Source organism: Parus major, chromosome 8 (assembly GCF_001522545.3).
Source record: "Parus major isolate Abel chromosome 8, Parus_major1.1, whole genome shotgun sequence".
Classification (NCBI taxonomy): Eukaryota; Metazoa; Chordata; class Aves; order Passeriformes; family Paridae; genus Parus; species Parus major.
In genome coordinates, this window is record NC_031777.1 from 22,364,385 (window position 1) to 22,382,384 (window position 18,000).

The 18,000-nt window shown below is 52.6% G+C and overlaps 1 protein-coding gene across 1 annotated transcript in view; it reads right to left on the reverse strand.

Moving 5' to 3' along the window:
• LOC107208273 (phosphatidylinositol 3-kinase regulatory subunit gamma) overlaps positions 1-18,000 on the reverse strand; it is a 78,071-nt gene that overhangs the window by 33,037 nt on the left and 27,034 nt on the right. The window lies entirely within an intron of this gene.

Consider the following 18,000-nt stretch of genomic DNA (forward strand, 5'->3'; position numbering starts at 1 on the left):
GGGGCCCGGCCGCCGCCACTCGCCTCTTGCCGGGGACCGGGCCACGCCCCCCCGGCGCCAGGGGGCGGGGCTTCGCGCCGGCTTTTTAACCCCTTGGAAGTGAACGGGGGTGTGTGTGAGCCGGCGCTTCCACGAGGCGGAGGGAGGGGTGGGCATAAACCAAAAAAGACATAAAGAGGACACTTCCTTCTTGGCGCTGCCGAGGGAGACCTATGCAGAAAGCTTAGCACAGATCAAAAAGTCTTTTTCCTCTCTTTTCTAACTTTTACCCGGCTCGCTTTCGCCAGGTTTCTCGATGCCTTTTCGTAGTGCCCCCCCCGTGCTGAGGCGCGCAGTGGAGGTGGTAGGTCCCCTGGCTGGCCGGCCGCCAAGGGGCCGCTGCCGCGGAGCACGCGCGGGGGGCGGGGGAGCGGAGCGCAGTTGCCAGAGCTGCTGCCTTTGTCTGAGGGAGCAGCGAGCGCCTGGATTGGCAGAGGGCTGCGGGCGGCTCAGCCAATCAGCGCGCGGCGGGGCCGGCCGGCTCGATGGCGATTGGCCGCGAGCACCGGTTACTAAGCGGGACAAAGGAAGGCGAGCGCTGAGGCGAGAGCGGGGCTCGGGGGGCGCGGGGTGACCCGGCCCCGCATCGCGGCCCCGCATCGCGGCCAGGCAGCTCCCCGACACCGCCGGCCCCAGCTCTGGCCCTGGGCAAACGCCTTTTGCCCGCACCGCCGGCGGGGCTGCCCCCGCCCCGAACCGGCGCGCCGCAGCGCCGGGGCTACCTGCCACCCTCCAGCCCGGGCCGGCCGCCGTGTCGGAATGGGGCCTGCGGGAGACGCGGGCACAGGGCACCCTGTGCAGATAAAGTCGCTGGCCACATCCCCGGCGGGAGCCTGTCGTGGCTGACCGCTCAGCCCTGCACTGGCCATAGACACGGGCTCTCCTCCCTCCTCTGCAGGGCCCTGGCAGCTGCCTGCTGTGTGAGCCACGTAATCCACGTAATAACCTGCCCATCTCAGAGGGCACCGTAACTAACGAGTGTGACCCTCGAGAAAAAACCCGGCGCACTTTCTAGTGACATAACCAGCGGGGGGAAAAATACCCAAAAAACAAAAACCCACCAAAAAAACCACAGGAAAAGGCACCAAACTGGATGTCTGTCTCTCACCAGGTTTGGGATAAGTCTGAGCTGCAAACACAGCCGAAATGGAACCTCAGCCTGCCTGGCAGCCACATCCCGATGGGCAGCCACAGCCCGCAGGCACCGGCGGGAGGCAGAAGTGAAGCCAGCTCGGCACTCAGCCTCGGTTTTGGCACGGTGAAGCATCCTTAGAGAAAGGCTACTGCTGAGAAATTAAGGAAAAGTCCTTTCCTGAGATTTCCCAACCAGTGTCAGAGGCACAAGGATGGACAACACCTTGATCTGCTGTGGAAATATCAGGGGATGTTGGAAAACCCAGCACTGAAGTTGTCTCCTTTATTTGCACTTCAAAGTGTAGAAGAGCAAGTGACGAGTAATTTGTCCTGCTCTGGCACTAGGTAGCAGCTCCTGAAAACGCCCTCCTGGCTTGGCTGAACCTTAGGGTGACTGCGACGTTGAATAACTGAAAGGCTGTACCCGATGGAAGATTATGAGGGAAGATCTGAAGTTTGCTGATGTATCATAACTTCCACAGCAAGCAATTTAGAGCAGCCTGCTCCAGGAACAGAGCTCCTTGAGGGATGGACAGCTGCGGAAGAGCACAGGGCTTTGATTCAAGTCACTCACTGTATATAAATTAATTTTATAAACCCATCTGCAAACTCTGATTAATCCACAATAACCAGATACGATTCCTCTTCCTAATTTTCAAATTAAATTATTGAGCTGATACCATGTATCAGCTCCAACTTTTTCAAAGGGAAGTGCCCTCTTTGGAAGTACAGCTGGCTCCCCCAGTGAAATTTAACTTGGTGCTTTGGGCCCAAGCCATTGGCTGCCCACTGGCAGGGTGTGGGGCATCCCACAAGGGTTGGGCATGGGTGGAGGTGCAGAAGTGAATGCTACTTTGCAGGCCCTGCAGAGCTATAAAGTGGGGCTGTGGTCCCTATGGCAGCCCCCAAACTCAGATTAGCAGCTCTGGCAGAGAGGGGGGAGGAGGCAGACTCAGGTTGAAATTCATTTTCCCCCTTCCTGCACCTCATTATAAGTTCCACCCACATAAGACCTAATTACTTGGCTTTTATGCTGGCAAAGTGGATTTCATCCTTGCTGTTTCCCATGGTGGTTGCCTTCATTTTCATGGCGGCACTGATGGTTACAGCTTATTGATGTTTTCACTTTAGTGATTTAAAGCAGAATACATTTTGTTATTAGCACTGGTTTCTCTCATTGCTGCTTTAATCAAAGATGCAATTTAAGGCAGAGGATTGTGTGTAATGGTAAACAGTAGGATAATGCCTTGAGAGAACAGAATATTAATGTGTTTTTATTTCTCAAAACTGTGCTTATAATTTACCCAAGATTGCTTGGCTCCCAAAACACATGTATGGGGTGCTCCCTCTCCTACCACACTGCTTGCTTTGCACCAGGGATGAGCATGGTGTGCATGTGTGTGCCCAGGGGGGAGAGGGAGGCACATGTGCTGCCTTACACACTGCTAAACCCCCTCTGTCTGTGCCTCTCCTCCACAGGCACAAGGTCTGAGCATTAGAGAGCACAGAAACTGGGAGAACGCCGAGGGCTCGGGGGATACTCAAGGTCTGGGAGCGCTCCCACTGCCAAAACCTGGCCATGCAAACCCAATACATCACCCCAAGACAGGAAAAGCTACATTCAAACACTGAAAGAAAATAATGGTGATTTGGGAATGCCTAAGCAGGGGTCAAAGTGCTGGAGGAGGGGCCCTGGTAGCCCACGCTACGGCTGAAAGACAAGAAGTGAGCCCAGTGCCTGCTGCCTTCCTGACATCCCATGTCAACGGCTGTACATTTGCTCACTTTCCTTTCCTTGGATCTGACAATTTGCATTTCAAGGCAAGATTAAATATTGAAGTTTTGAGCGCTTCCATGTGCTTCAGGAGGAGCTGAACAGACCTGTGCTGGAACAGACTGAACACAGAAAAGCCATTTGTGCCAAACTGCTTGGTTTCCTCTTTGCCGAGCCATGATAATGTGATATCCGACAGCTGAATGTAGGCCACAACAGGCTTTTATAGTTGGAGGGCTGGAAGAAGGAGGGGGGCTGAATCTACAGTGCTGCCAGCCAAATGCACAAAAATGATGAGAGACTTTTGGGGCAGGCTGGAAACTACTGGCCACTCCCGAGATCCAGATATTAGCTGCACTGTTAGCACAAGCTCAGGGCCTGCTGGAGGGCAGCTAGGGGAAGGTAGAACTGCATTCACATCAGCAAGGACAACTGCCTGGCCATCAGTAGATGCTACATGAAATTGCTGACCTTTTGCTGCATAGACACCGGGGATTTTTGGAGAATGTGCTGTGACTGGTGGCCAGCTTCTCACGGGGGCAGCCACACCTTGCAAGGAACAACACAAGAACAACCAGTTACGGCAGTTTGATTTAGTTAACGGATTCTTCCTGCCTGTTTCTCAGCTCCTGGTGATGAGGAGACGAGGGAAGGCAGGAGGGTTTGTCTGCTTTGACTTAGGTGCTGCCGTTGGGGTCTCAGTGTGACTCAGTACACCACAAACCAACCCTGGGGCTTGCTGGCAGGAGGTGTTGGGAATGGCAGAGGTTTATCCTGCCTTCCTGAACCATGGGGACAGTGCAAGCACCATCTTCCCTTCAGCTCTACAGTCTGAGCCCCAAAAGTACCACAGACCACAAAGCATTTGCCACAAGATTAAGTGTATTAATCCCCACAGGGGTGAAGCAGCAGCAGTTTGCTTCCCTGCATCCTCCAGAACCTTCATGTGAAATGTAATGGGTGTTTTCAACAAGGACTGTGCTTCCTCTTTCTGCTTTATAGTCATTTTATGTCCTAACAGGCTGCAAAACAGTTGCCTCACTCCACCCCAGATGCAGCCACATTTCTGTGGTGAGGAAAAACTCTGGCAAGTGTGCTGAAGTCGGGTGCTTTGGTTTGAAAATTATACATTGCATTAAAAACCTGTATTAAAGAATAATATGCGGTCTGCAAAAAACATTCAAATGAAACACTTCAGTGTTAGGAAGTGTCTTATTTACAGCAGTGAGAGAAGCTTGTGCCCTTTTCCCTCCCCTGTCTGCTGGGTAAGGAAAGAGTTTGAAATAGGGGCTCATGTCCATAAAGGTCGGAACACAAAGCATGCACATAGAGCTCAGCTTGCGAGGAATCATACATTAGGCATTTCCTAACTTAAAAGCACTTGGCTTTGCATTGTAAACAACATTCTTTTAACATAGGAAATAACATTTTTTAAAAAAATAAAGAAAAAGATCTTTTAAATAAATGTCTACAATGTAGGTTGTTGCAGCTGGACCTAAGGTATTCTTCAAGAAGGCTTGGACTGGCCTTTCCTCAGTGCACCAGAGGCTTCTGCCCAAAAAATTGCAGGAGTAATGGTCCAGAATGGAACCAGAAAGCTGCTCTCCTGCAAGGGGAGAGGAGGTGTGCGTGGCTTTTGCAGCTGAACAGTGAATGCCAACCCTGAGCTCTGCACATGGGTGTCTGGGGTGGACACATCTGCACCTGGAGGGTGCCCAGGGATGGACGAGGGGGTGGGCATGGGGGGGGGTGAGGGAAAGGACACGCTGCACTGAGCTGTGCTGAATTGCTGCTTTGGCAGACAGCACTGGGCCAGCTCTTTAGAAAGTTCACGTTCAGTTATTGTTTTGACAGGCTGCCAAAGTTTTCCTGAGGAATGCAGGCAGCAGAAGGGAAATGGTGATTTTCAAACTTTTTTTTTTTATAACTCAGCCAAACCAGAATGGAATTTCATGGGAAAAGTGAAAGGTACATCTCTAGCCTCGGGGCATCATTGCTGCCAAGTTTCAGGGTCTGGCTGCAAACAATGGAGGTGTCGGAGCATCTCCAAAGCGATGCACCCTTGCACGCACTCACATGTGCTCACGCACACTCACACACACCCTGGAAGCATCTTCTCTAATAGTGACTGCGCCCAGAAAACCGACATTAACCCGCAGCGCTTTTAAAAAGAGTATTCGTGGTGTAAATGCAGGAGACAAAGCAGCTGATGAAAGGTTTGCAACTTGGGAGGACACTTGGGTGCTCTCCCACCCCAGTCCTGGCATGCAGCCAGCCATGGGGGCACCACTTCTCTCTGCATTCTCTTCACTAGGTCAGTCCCGGAGCCACGGGATATTTTTGCAGGTCTTCCTACCCCTAAGAAGGGCAGGAGGTTGTAAGCTCCCCTCCTCCTCTTCCTCCTCCTCCTCCTGTGGAGGTGAGCTGGGCTCTAGCGCTGCAGCACCCCGGGGTCTGCGGGGCTGTGGTGGAACCGGGCTGGGGAACTGCCAGTTACCTTATATTTTCCAGTACACTAATTTCTCTTGTCATCTTGCCAGTGACAAACAGAGAGAGTTAAACAGAGCAATCCATTAAAGAAGCAGCCTGACAGACCGATTGTTAAGGGTTTCAGCGATCCCCATTTAAGCCGGCTTGAAAAAAAATTTCGCCTCGAGCAGCTCCAATTACAGAATTATCGGACCACACTCTGGTCCCTTTGTGCACTTCGCATCTCTGTCATCGTTCCAGGCCTCTCTCTATTTAGTTGCTTGGAAATGGTGAGCAAAATGGAAGGAGACTTGTAACAAGTTCAGAGAAATTAGAGGGGGGAAAAAGAAAGAGAGAAAAGCTCCTTCTCTGATTCTAATGTCCTAAATCAGGACACTTTTAAAATGTAACACTGTATAGGAATTTAAAATATTTTTCACTTCCTCTATTCATTGCTTTAATGCACTGGAACTACTTGCTAAGATTTCCTCCCCCCGCAAAGGAATGTACAATAACCACTCTGTAAATTCCTCAGGTCTGATTTTAAGAGGTACTGTAGAGCTTTATTCATGGAGGAAAGAAATAATCCCAATACCTTCCTGCAGTAACTCTTTTCAATAAACATGGCAGTGTATATTTTGACCCCAGCCAGTGATGCAAGCAGCAGGAAGAGGAAATCAGCAGCACCTCTAGGAAAAGTGAGGTCTCAGCCCTGCTTTGCTGACATCCCACTTGGTGACCTTCAGGCTGGATTGCCAGCATGGGTTTGAAGGTGGCATCATTCCCGGTAAGAGAAATTCTGAAAAGCCCAGAGGACTTTTCACTTCCACAAAAGCAAAACTTGAGCTCTGTAGATTTGTTATTATTATGGAAAAAAAAAAACAACAACCCAGCACAATAATTTCCCTACCCTAGGATGCAAAGCTGAAGTGTTTCCTAACCCTTCACCTTTGGCTGAGTGAAGCATGGTCCCCCATGATGCAGCAGCTATGTGATGTGGACATTATGCCCCCAACCCAGTGTGGCATCACCTGTTTATCTTTCAGCAAACTCTCCCATTCCTGGCCTCCCAAACAATTTTACCATCCCTCTGCCAGTATTATCCTGGTAGCAGAACCCTCCTAAGTCCGCAACATGTAAGAACCTCCTCCCTTTCCTTGCAGTGGAGATCATCTGGTTTCACAGGGAGGGAATTGCAGGGCAGTACTGGAGGAGGCTGAGATCAAACTTCAGTCCTAATGCACCAGGGAATGCTGGCTTCCCTCTGGCCCAAAACAGAAGGAAATTTCTCAAGGCTGAGTCCACAGTCCTGCCATGCAGCTCCTTTGCCCCCATCACTTTCCCTGGGATTTGATGGAACTGACCAATCAATTTCTCTGTGTCCAGGGAACCTCACTGCAGCACATCCACATTTGGAGCTCTGCCCAGCTGCAGGAATGGAGACTTCCCATCCCAGATTTGGGGTAGAGATCAAAAGAGGAGAAAAACCCCCATAACAACTCAGGGAGCTCTCAAGAGTATTGAAAAGTCCTCTCATTTCTTATTAATCACTTAGGCCAAGAACTCAAGTGGTGGCAGTGTGTTGGCTGGGGTTGTTTTCCTTGCAGTTATCCACATGCAATTCATGCCTTGGAAAATGACCCATTTACCATCATGCATTGTTGCTTAGCTACACGCGCTTTCCCTCTAAGTTTTCCCAAATGGAAACATGGCTCTATTTGCTTTGGAGATCATTTTCCCTGGCTTTCTCTGCTTTACAGTAAATAAGCATAAGAAGAAGAGCCTCTGAATGCTGAGTGGAGAAATAAAACAAACAGCGCGGTGTAGGGTGAGCATCTAAAATCCAGCATGTGAATGCAATGCCTTCCTTTTCCAGCCAAGGTGATGTGCACTGAAGGTTTGAGCAAGGGCAACTTGCAGATCAGGTTCATTAAGACCTTTTTTTGTGTGTCCATTGTATAAAGGTTCTTTCCCTGCTGAAGATTCCCAAACAATTTGGTTGAATGTGTTGAACTGCTTCTCTGTGTTCCCAAGAGAAGAGTATTATTTCCCTGGAGGACAGATGGGACTTAGGGGCACCAAGAACGCAGTCTATGTTCTGCTGCCATGCCTGCCTTGTGGAATCCTAGGTATCCTCTAGAAATGTGCAGGAAAACACCTCCCTTATACCTGCAAACCAGCACACTACTTTTTGCCACTAGACCAGACTTTATCCATCAAGCCCCAAAATTTCTCACGTTCACTAAGTCCTGACTACACTGTCATAGCAAGTGGTGGGCACAGGCTAGCAGACCAGCCACTGCAGCATGAAATTCAGCTTCCCAGCACACCAGGTAAATCTTAGGCCATTTGCTGGAATCCTGAGCCCATCAGTGCCTATGCTGCACAGATGCCCCCAAAACATGCAACAAATCCAAAGTTTTTGGAAAGCACGAGCTTTACAGCCCCTGCACAGAGGGGACTGCACAGCACATGTTCATCTGTGTCCTGGCATCACTGGTCTTGCTCAGCACGTGCCTTAGGGCTGAGTTGTGCCGGCATGGTGCTTGTGTCCAGGGTTTCCAGATGTCCAGCAGTTCATCTGTTCCTCAAGGATCACACAAAACTTGCAACATCTTCAGATTTTACTATGGACAAAACTTTTGGATAAAAAGGCAGCCAAATCTTTCACAACAGATAGGTTAGTAGAGAGCTGAGTGGAAAACCTTTTGTTTCCTGGTGCCATGAATGTGTTGGATGTGAGCTCTTTGTGGAGAGCAGACACAGCCATCAGCTGCTGGAGCTCCCAGGAGTGGGATGTTCTGAAGGGTGAGCTCTGCCCTGCCTTCTGCTGACAAAGCATAAAATGCATATTGTCTCCGAACAGAAAAAGGGGAGAAACAAAGTAGATCGTGTGATGCTGATTACCAGGCTGAAACACTGAACTAAGGTTTAATACAACAGTTTCCAGGGTGCCAGAAAGTGAAGAGGGATATCGTACCTATGCAAATCCCGGCAGGTGGGTTGACACATCCCAAACACTGTGCTCTGTGAGAGCTGCCAGCACCTGAAGAAGCACCTTTAGTCCCCTGTCGCTGGGAAGCTCTTATCTCGCTTTGACCACGAGTACACAATAGAGCTTTGTTTTGGGCGATACCTCCCAGATGAACGGTCTCTTAGAAGTGCTTTGAGGAATTAAATGAGTGAAAACAGTAGGAGAGGGAGAGGGAGGGGAAAGGGAGAAAAACTTGCTATTGCACTACAGGAGGCAAAGTCTGTGGATACTAAACCCACTAAATAAGGAGCTGGGATCTATGTCAGACTGAAAGAAGCAAATGTGTGACCCAGCTCCCTGCCACCAGAGGCACCTCATGGCAGTGTCTCAGTCCCAAAGCGGGAATCCTCTTCACTGTCCCCCGTGTCCCTGCAACAAGGTTGGGGATGCTGTTGCTTGCAGATGCTGCCCAGGTCTGTGGTGCTCCAGCCTCCAGCTCCCCACACACCAAGTTCAGGCACCTCATCCTCATAGTATGGCCTCCTGGCCCCATCTCTCTGCAGTGGGTGTGTTTCAGCACAGGCATTTTGGGGAGCCCAGCAGGTGATGGTATCAGACAGTGTGTCCTCGCCTTCCCTTTGACATTTCTTTCTGCAGCTGAGGCCAAATCTGTCTTCTTGCTATCTCCTCTGTTCTCTTTGGTTGATGGGAGATGCCAGGTCTTTCTTGCCCTGGGCAAAGGAACACTCTGGCTCAGTGCAGGCTGGGCACCTGCCTTAGGTCCTGGAGCTGAATCACGCCAAGGGCAGTTTTCACAAATGGAAATCCCCCTGGTTTTATTGTCTTTGAAGCCTGGAAACACCTGCTTGTTGCTCAGGGAAACAAGGCAGGCAGGATAAGGGTCTGGCAGCACCTCCCCTTTGTTCTGTGTCCTTCCTGGGCACCCTTTGGAGCCCAACCCTGCCAGCACCCTGTGCCCCCCATGGTTAGTTAGGAGTTGGCCGTGTGAAAATCAAACATCAAAGGGCTCTTCCAGCAAGGGCTATTTCCACATCAAATGCCTACCTCCAGTCCTGAGCCATTGGGGAGAGAACTCTTCATAAAAAGAGAGGGAAGATTAATATTATTTTTCAAAAGTATAATGGGAGGTTTCCACTCCCTAAGCACTTCAGAGTTGGTTTTTGCACAAAGCCAGAATAATTTCAACCCCAAAGGAAAAAGAAAAATACATAAGAGGAGGTTAAAAATGCCTGAAAAAATAGTTGGTCTGAATAGAAATGTTCAGGTCACTGTCACTTTAGGGGCTGGAAGAGGCTGCTACTGTAAGAGCCTGACTTTCCATAGGAATGCATGTCCTCCATCCTCACTCAGAGCAGCAGGCTTGGGCACGGGGAAGAGGGGATAGCCAAGGATGGGCTGTCAGAACTGCAGACTGGTGAGAAGAGTGAGGAGAGAGCGGAGGATAGAGAAGATGCTGGAAGCACTCTGCTGGGCAAGTGGAACGGGAAAAGCCCGCTGTGAAGTACAGCCCTCCCTGAGACTCTCTGAGAGAGAGGCAGCACAAATCCAGCCGAGCGATGGGCTGGCAGCGTGCCTGGAGCGTGGTATAGCTCTGCCTTGGAAAGGCACCTGCAGCCTCAGCATCTTCCTCTTACAAACATGCCACAGCATCACGGGGGAACCACAGTCCTGCAGCCTGACAGCCAGTTTCTGCTCTGTGAGCACGAGCCATTGGGCCAGACGGGTGTATGAACAATTATTTGATCATTTCCACTGCAGGAACCAACTTGACAAATACCTCCAATTCACAAGCTTGCAGTCTGCTTCTGTAAAACCAGACCAGGAGCAAGCTTCCACCCTGGAAAATCCCTTGCCTGTGTCTGCTGTGCATCCTTTCCCATGCTGGGAAAGGCTGAGCCAAATGCAGAAGGCATCACAGAGCAGGCAAAGCTGCTCTGGGACATGTCCCCAGGCAGGGCTTAGCCCCTGGGAGGTGGTCTGTCCTTGGGTGACTTAGTGCCTCGCTTATTTTCTGCTTCTTGGTATTCAATAGAATTAAATTTTGCTAGTGTGTACCTCTAGACTTGGGATACAGATGCGAAGTGAAGTGTGGGACAGTCCTTGCAGCCCCAAGCCTTGCAGTCTTGGGTAACATGCACCCCTCAGCGATTTTCACTTAAAAGATGGGTAGGGAGAAAATACTTGTGGATAAGGAAATGCAACATATGATCCTGAGAGCTCAGCGAAACTCTGTTGGTTAAGCCAAATCTTGCCTTTTCTCAATGCTTGAAGTTACCCATCCGTGAAGAAGGCTGGAGCAGGCTTCTTCACCCCATAAATCCCAGTTAAACCCTAAAGAAAATGCTTCAGGTTCATCTGCTGGCCACTACAGGGACAAAGACTTCACACTGTCCCAAGCAAGCAGAAAAATCCCCCATTCCCTCAGCTGGAGATTGAAACTGATGTCCAGAGGGCAGAAATGGCAGAAAGCAGCAGCAGGAGGGTGGTTGGGCAGCAGTTTGTGGGACTGTGCTGGCATCACAGTATCGTTCCTCACCAGCTTTCCTGTGCACCCGGAGCCAAAGCAGGGGGACGACGGCAGATGCTTGTCCCCTCCCGCAGACACTGCCTGTTACCGGGAAGGTGGGGGAACCCTGGGGCAGTGGCTCCGTGCTGATGCCGGGGTGTGACACGCCGTGGGTCAGTGCTGGGAAAGCCAAGGGGTGCTCTGGAAAAGGAGACTCCTGCGGCAGACGACGGTGCCAGAAGGACACGGCCGGTTTGCTGCCTGCGGGACTGCCAATGCCCTGCCCTAAACAACTCGCTCAGATTTACTGTAAGCGGCAGCCGGGCCGTCCATAGCTTGTGGTGAACATACCAGCCCTGCCTGCAGAAAGGCCTGCGGAAGCCAAGCTGGCCCCTTGCCCAGCAGGCTGGAGGAGGGGAGCGGGGGGGCTCTGCAGCCCTGCCCCAGCACAGCACCCTCAGCCCCGCACCCTCTGCCTGCTGCAGGCCCCAGAGCCTCGTTCAGGAACACTTGAGCTGGATTTTCTTTTGCCAGGTGTTTTCTGCACCCAGCGTAAGGAGGGGGTGATGCTGTGGATAGAGCCCCCCCCATATGATTCCACTGCCCCAGCACTGGGGCAGCTGGAAGAAAGGCAGGGAATTCCTGACTGTGGCAGAAGCCCCTTAAGCAGCACGGCAAAGGGACTCGGAGGCCGGGCTGGGTGCCGCTGGCTGGCAGCCAGCTCATCCTTGGGGCACTTGGGGCCACGGCCGAGCCGGGAAAGCCCCCGGCTGCACCCAGCTTCCGGCCTTTGTGAGGGAGCCGGTGGCGGGGCGGTGGCGGTGGGATGGCTGCCATCATGTCATCCCGGCCCGGGCCGCCATGCAGGCTGGCGGCTCCCTGCGGCCTGAGGGGTGCTGCCGGATGGCGGGACACCACGCAAGGTCTGCCTGAGGGGACTCGCCGTCCCCTCCCACGCGGCTGTGCTGGGAGGGAGATTTCCCATACTGCTGGCTTCCCAGAAGTCAGGGGAGGTTTTCATCCCTGGCTCTGCTATCTCAGCTCACGCGTCTTTCCCAGCTCAGCCCGTGACCCTGGCATGCGAGGCTTAGTGCCAGCGGCGTGGGGTGAGGCCGAGGGTGGGCAGCCCGTCGGGCTGGGCTGTGTGGAGCCAGCCACAGAGCTCCAGCCCTTCTCCTGGCCGCTCTCCCAGTCAGACCATCTTTGCTGGTGGGTCTCCTACGGCGCCGCGTGCTGCCCAATGCCAGCCAGCTCGGTGACATCAGCGCGTGCCATGTTCCTGTCCCCCTGCCCCAAAGCTTCAACCAAAATCCGCTCCTGAGGCACCGCGGCGCCTGGCACTGGGGTCACGGTACTGGGGGTGCCATAGGGGTGTGCTGCAGGGCCACGGGCCACGAGTTTGGTCTCTCTGCTTCTTGGCATGGGTGCAAAGCATCCTGTGAGGGAATGCCCATAAAGGGAGGGATTCTGCTGGCATGAGCCACAGAGCTGGTGCCCACCAGTGGGCATAGGTGTCCTGGGCTCTGAGGGTCGATGGGCCTGGATTGTGCAGGCAGCAGAGAATGTGGCTGCTCCAGCTTGGGATAGGGGGAATCGTGGGACACCGGCCATGTGTCAGGCAACACTGGGTGTCAGGAGCATGATTACATCCTACAGCAGCCATCCCAACCTTCACCAGCCACCCAGCACTGGCTACAGATGTTTTCTGTTCTTACAAGGAATCCAGCTAAAAACAAGGGACTATTCCAACCAGGTGGCTTCTCCCGAGCTTTTGCCTCTGCTCTGTATTTAAGCAGCAGTGATTTTTGCTCAAGGATGTCCAAATCTTTGCTCTGCATAGGCTCTGATTCTGAGCTCCCAAGGACTGAAGGGCTTCTGGCACCTTCCCATCTCCTGGCTGTCCTGACTGCAGGGCCTGTTGCCAGGAAAAAAACAGAGCCTGGGACTTAAATGTCCGGCCCAAAACTGATGTGCCTGAGAGGGAGGAGCGCTGACCCTGACCTGTGCAGCCCTCCAGCACCAACTCGGGCTTAACTCTCTCCTCTGCAGGAAGATTTGAAGCCTTCCAGTTAAATCCGGGAAGGAGTTAGCAAGTCTTTGTGGCAGGCGGATTAGAGGCAGAGGTAAATGCTCCTGCTAAGTGTAATCTGGCTGGTTAAAAGCTCAGCTCAGCCTCTATCCCAGCATTGTCCTTGCTTCTTATAAATAAAAGAGACAGTTCTGCAAGCACAGACTTTTCCTATTGCCACTCAAGGGTGTGGTGAGAACCTGTTGTTCTACCCCTCTCCCCAGGATATCATTAGGATTTATTACCAACCCCCAGTGCCCTCCTTTCTCTGGGACAGGTTGGACACTGGCAGCCTCTGATCCTGTGGGTGCAGCAGGAGGGGGATTACAGCTCGTAGGGCCACAGGTCAGGGCAGGTAAAGGCAGCAGAAGCTCCTGATGTTGGGGAAATGGGACTGAGTACAGATCCAGAGCCCTCTTTGTCCCCACAAGCCAGAAGTTCCTCTAATCCCATGCCCTGGGGAGCCATCTGGATGGGATGGGGCAGGAGTTGTGACGGGATAGGGACTGGGAAGCTAGGAGCTCTGCTCACTGTGGAGTATATAGCAACTCAAAACAGAAATGAAAAATGACCATAAGTATGTAAAAATAGTTTACATTTACTTGGTTCTCTCTGAAAACTTCTGGAGCTGGTTGCCCTAAGGGGGCACAAGAAGGTGGCAGGAGCCACTGGCCATGTGGCAGGAGCATCTGTATCCCTACTGTCCCCTGCAGGTGACAGGAGTCCCTGGGCAGTACTAGCCAGGAGCCTGTGTGCCAGCCCCAGGAGTTCGTGGGTGCCCTGGAGAGAGTCCCTGGCTCCCACAAATGGGGGGTGCACAGATGACATCTCCCTGGGATTATGGCTGAAGTGGGGGGCTTTCATGGGAAGTATGAGCAGGCAGGGATCAGGGTCTTACCGGGATTAAGGTATTTTCCATGCTTTTAAACTAGTTGTCACGAACCCAGAGCAGACCCAGAGCACAGCACCTGGGGGACAGGGAAGAATAGGGGGAGAAGCTCATGCTCATCCAGAACCCACCCCAGGGCTTGCAGAGAGCAGGGGGAAGTTGGTCACAGAGGCTTGGAAGCCCCCAAAGCCCCAGAGATGATCTCTGGTCCTCAATTTGCAGAGGTGAACAGCTGCTGCACAACCCCAGTGAGGTACCTGCTGGTGGAGGAGAGCCTGGGGGGCTTGGGGGGCACAGCAGCAAGTCCCAGGAAGACAGCAGAGCCCTGTGCTCTCTCTGGGGCCAGGACAGAGGGGTCCATTGTGGGAGACGTGAGAGCTGGGTGGCTCCAGGAGCTTGGTAACCTTAATCCTCCCTTGGATTAATGCTTAGGGGAGCTGGGGACAGTATTTAAACCTGCCAGAGTGAGCCCTCGTGTTGAGCGCAGCCCTGTACTGGGGTCGGAGGGGGACAGAGGGCACAGGTTTAGGACAAAAAGAGGCACAGGCAGTCCTGTGGCCTAGTCTGACATGCAGCCTCAGATTTTGTGGGCAAGTTCCTGGGCCCTGCCCTTCCTGGGAGCAAAGGCATGGGCAGTGTGAGGACCAGCTCTGTGACAGGGTCACTTGTGGCTATGCTGCCTGTCTCTGGCTCTGCAGGGCCACTGCAGGCTGGACCCCTTGAGCCTGCCCAAGGTGGAAACCATCTGCCCTTGGAAGGATACTCTTCTGGGGGAATATCTGCCTGTAATGAAGCCTCTGGGAAGAAATCCCTCACTCAGGATAAATTGGCTTCCCTGTGGCTGAGCTTTCAGCCTGGCTTAGAGGAGCAGTGTGAGGATGCTCAGGGATGCTCAGACAGTCCATGTTCCTACTCACACAGATCCCAGACTGAGCCCAGACACCAGCAGAGGACCCTCTAGCTTGTGGCATTAGGAGCCACCCCACTGGCCATGCTGGGGGGCTTGCAAGGCTGTGGAGAGGCAGAGCAGCTTCCCCTGAAGCACCTGGTCCCAGCCTACCAGGACCCCACACGAGGTCCCTGTTCCCAGCCCCAGCTGAGCAGGAAATGCCACATGAATTCCCTTAGAAGAGGTTCCCACCCCATGGCAGTGTGGGTACAGCTCTCTCTTCAGCATCCCCTGGTCCCAGCTCTTTACCAGGCACCTGTCTTCAGCATGAAGGTGCCCCTGGACCCCAAGCACCAGTTACACCTCCTCCACCAGTCCAAAGGCTTGGCCCCTCATGGGAATCCCCTGTCCTGTGCCTAGCCCAGACTGTGGCTATGCTGCCCAAACCTGTCGCCAGTCCCAAGGAGCTGCCGCAGGACATTGTCACCCATCCAGATGTGGCCAGTGTCACCTTGGGTGCCTCCCTGGTGGGATGGGAGTGGCCTTGCAGGGGCTGCAGGTGCTGTGCCTGTCCCCTGGGGCAGTGAGGCAGGATGGGATGTACTGTCCTAAGTGGCATCTTAACTAGATCTGATCCAGTCTTGCAAAGCCACAGCGCCTTCAATTCCCTTAGCACTCCAAATCTGCTACTGTGCATCTAAGCGGATTATTTTAAATACCCCATGATGGACTGCTCCTTTGTAATATAAACCAGCCTCATGTGTCCCATTCCCCTCCTATTTGCTGTAATTTAGCTGCAGCTGTGACAGCTAGAAGTCTCCCCAGCTCCCCCTTCTCCCTAGGAAACATCCTTTGTACCAGTTCCTTCCCCAAATCCTCTCTCCCCTGTGCTGCTGGATCCTGGGGATGGTCCCGTCCACACAGCCTTTAAGCTCTTGGGGTGAGTGATGGCTGTGGGATGTGGTGCCCTAGAGCTGCTTCATCTCTCCCCAGAGCTGAGCCCTGCACCAGCATCATCCCCACCTGCACCTCAGGGCCAGGTAATGCCTCAGCTGCTTTCACCCAGAGAAGGGCCATGCAGGAGCCCTTTTGGGGTGGGTTTTGCCAGTGTTCAGGTTTTTGCTCAAGTTGATTTGCTCTGTCACCTCAGTCCTGCCATAAAGTCAGCCAAGAGAGAATATCCTGCCTCCCATTCCCACTGGAGTGGGGGTTTAGGGAGCACAGGGGCTGTCCTGGTGCCCACCCAGCCCCACTCTCAGCAATGGCAAAGAAGCTGCTACTTTTCCAAGTGCTTCCCTTTGGGGCTTGTCTGATTAATGAGGGCTTGTTATTTCCAAACTGTTTGAAATCGTGTTTATTTTATCTGCTGCTGGATTCCTCTGACTCAGGGCTCATCGTTAACTGCCAAAGATGAGTGACAGATCCTGCTAATTACAGCTAATGATGGCCTTAAAGGATCTCTGTGCACACACGTGTGTTTGTGTGCACACATGCCAAGGGCCATTTATAATTTAAAGTGGGGAGAGTCGTTAGCATAAACCATGCCCGGATTAATTGCAGAGAGCAGCCTCTCCGGGGAGGATGCTCACCATGAGGTTGTGGTTTCAAGCACTGGATGCTGAGGACAGCACAGGCTGCCTGGGCAGTGGCAGCATGGTCCTGAGCTGAGTGTCAACCTCAGGGACACCAAATCAAATCCACCACACAGGAAGTGTTTGGCAGAGCACTTGGGAGGGACCAGAGGAAACCAATATGTGGCATGGACATGTGGCTCAGAGCCATGCAGGGCCAACAGGAGCTGGTGTCTGGTCCCTGGAAAAACTCTGTGGGGTGTATTCCACCTGTGAGGAGGATCATGGCCAAGAGACCCAGTTCTGCCCCAGTTTTTGTAAGAACAGGCAACTGGAGGAATTTTTTATGGCTTTACTGAGGATAAACCTGCAGGAGCACCAACTCCTTACCAGACACTAGAAACCTCATCTAGGGGCCTGGGGTTAGCAGTGCCCACTGCCTTGGAAGTGCTCTCCTGTCTTCAGTCACTGAGTAATCCAGCCCTGATGTGATGACATTGCTTTTATGTTTTTCCTCAGGAAGAAAAGAGGGAAGATGGAGACAATGAGGTTTTCTCCACCCCTGGGCTGGAGAATGTGGAGTGAGAAGCAGCAGCTGCAGGATCTCATGGCCACCTCGCTGCAAAGGGGACTGGCAGAGTGGGCATGTGCCATGGGCAGGCTGACTGGGGGCTTCTACAACCTTCCACAGTGAGATTTGTTCCAGGCCCTTCCCTAAACCAACTCTCCACTTGCCTGGGCTGACTTTCACCCACCTCTGTGAAGAGGGCACACAGAGACAGACCCATGCGTCCCCTGACTCCATCTCCTCAGCCTTACTCTCCTTGGGGGTCCTAGTAATGTCCTTGCCCCTCTCCCTTTCCTGCCATCTCATGGAAGAGGTATCCAGGAGGAAACCAAAAGCTGTTCCAGATGGCAGAAAGGTTCAACAGAGCAGAACAACTGTTCCTCAGCCCTTATCTTTCTGCAAACCAAATCCACCTTTCTTGGAAAAAAGTAATTCAAGCTACTCAGTCTTCCTTGGAGCTGGTGAGCAGCAAGAGCAAAGTGCTAGCGTTGGCTCCCTGGGGAGGGGAAGTGCCATCCTGCAAAGTGCTTCTATATTGGTCTCTGCCATGAGCAGGTCCAAATTGGAAGTGATGGCAGCAGCAAGTGCCAGGATGCTGAGATGGACTCTGGGGCCTGCACAAAGTGATTTCAGGGGCTGACTGTGCTTGGCCTGGAGCATGCCTGCCAGCACAGGACACTGCAATTCTAATCCCACTAAAAGCTAGGTGGAAATGACTTGGACAAAGACTTTTGTCTTGCTGAAAAGACCAGATTCCTGTCAAGACTGATGGCTTGTGAATTTGTCTAGGATCCTTTGAATTGTTCTGGTCCCTAAAACACTCGGGTTTCTCTTTCTGAAACACTCCCAGTGTTCAATTTAAGGCTCTTGCAGAAGCAGCTGTCAGAAGCTGCAGAGCAGAGCTTCCTTCAGCCACTCGGTGGTTGTGACTGTTCCTGAAACTGCCCAGGGAGGCTGTTTGGTCAGGGACAGCTCTTGATTGTGGTCTCTGCATTACCAAACTTCTGTCACTGACCTCCAGTCCCTGTTCCCACAGGGGTCCTGGGGACTTGTGCTCTCCTGACCCCATTCTCCCCCCAGCATGCTTTCCTTTGCCGT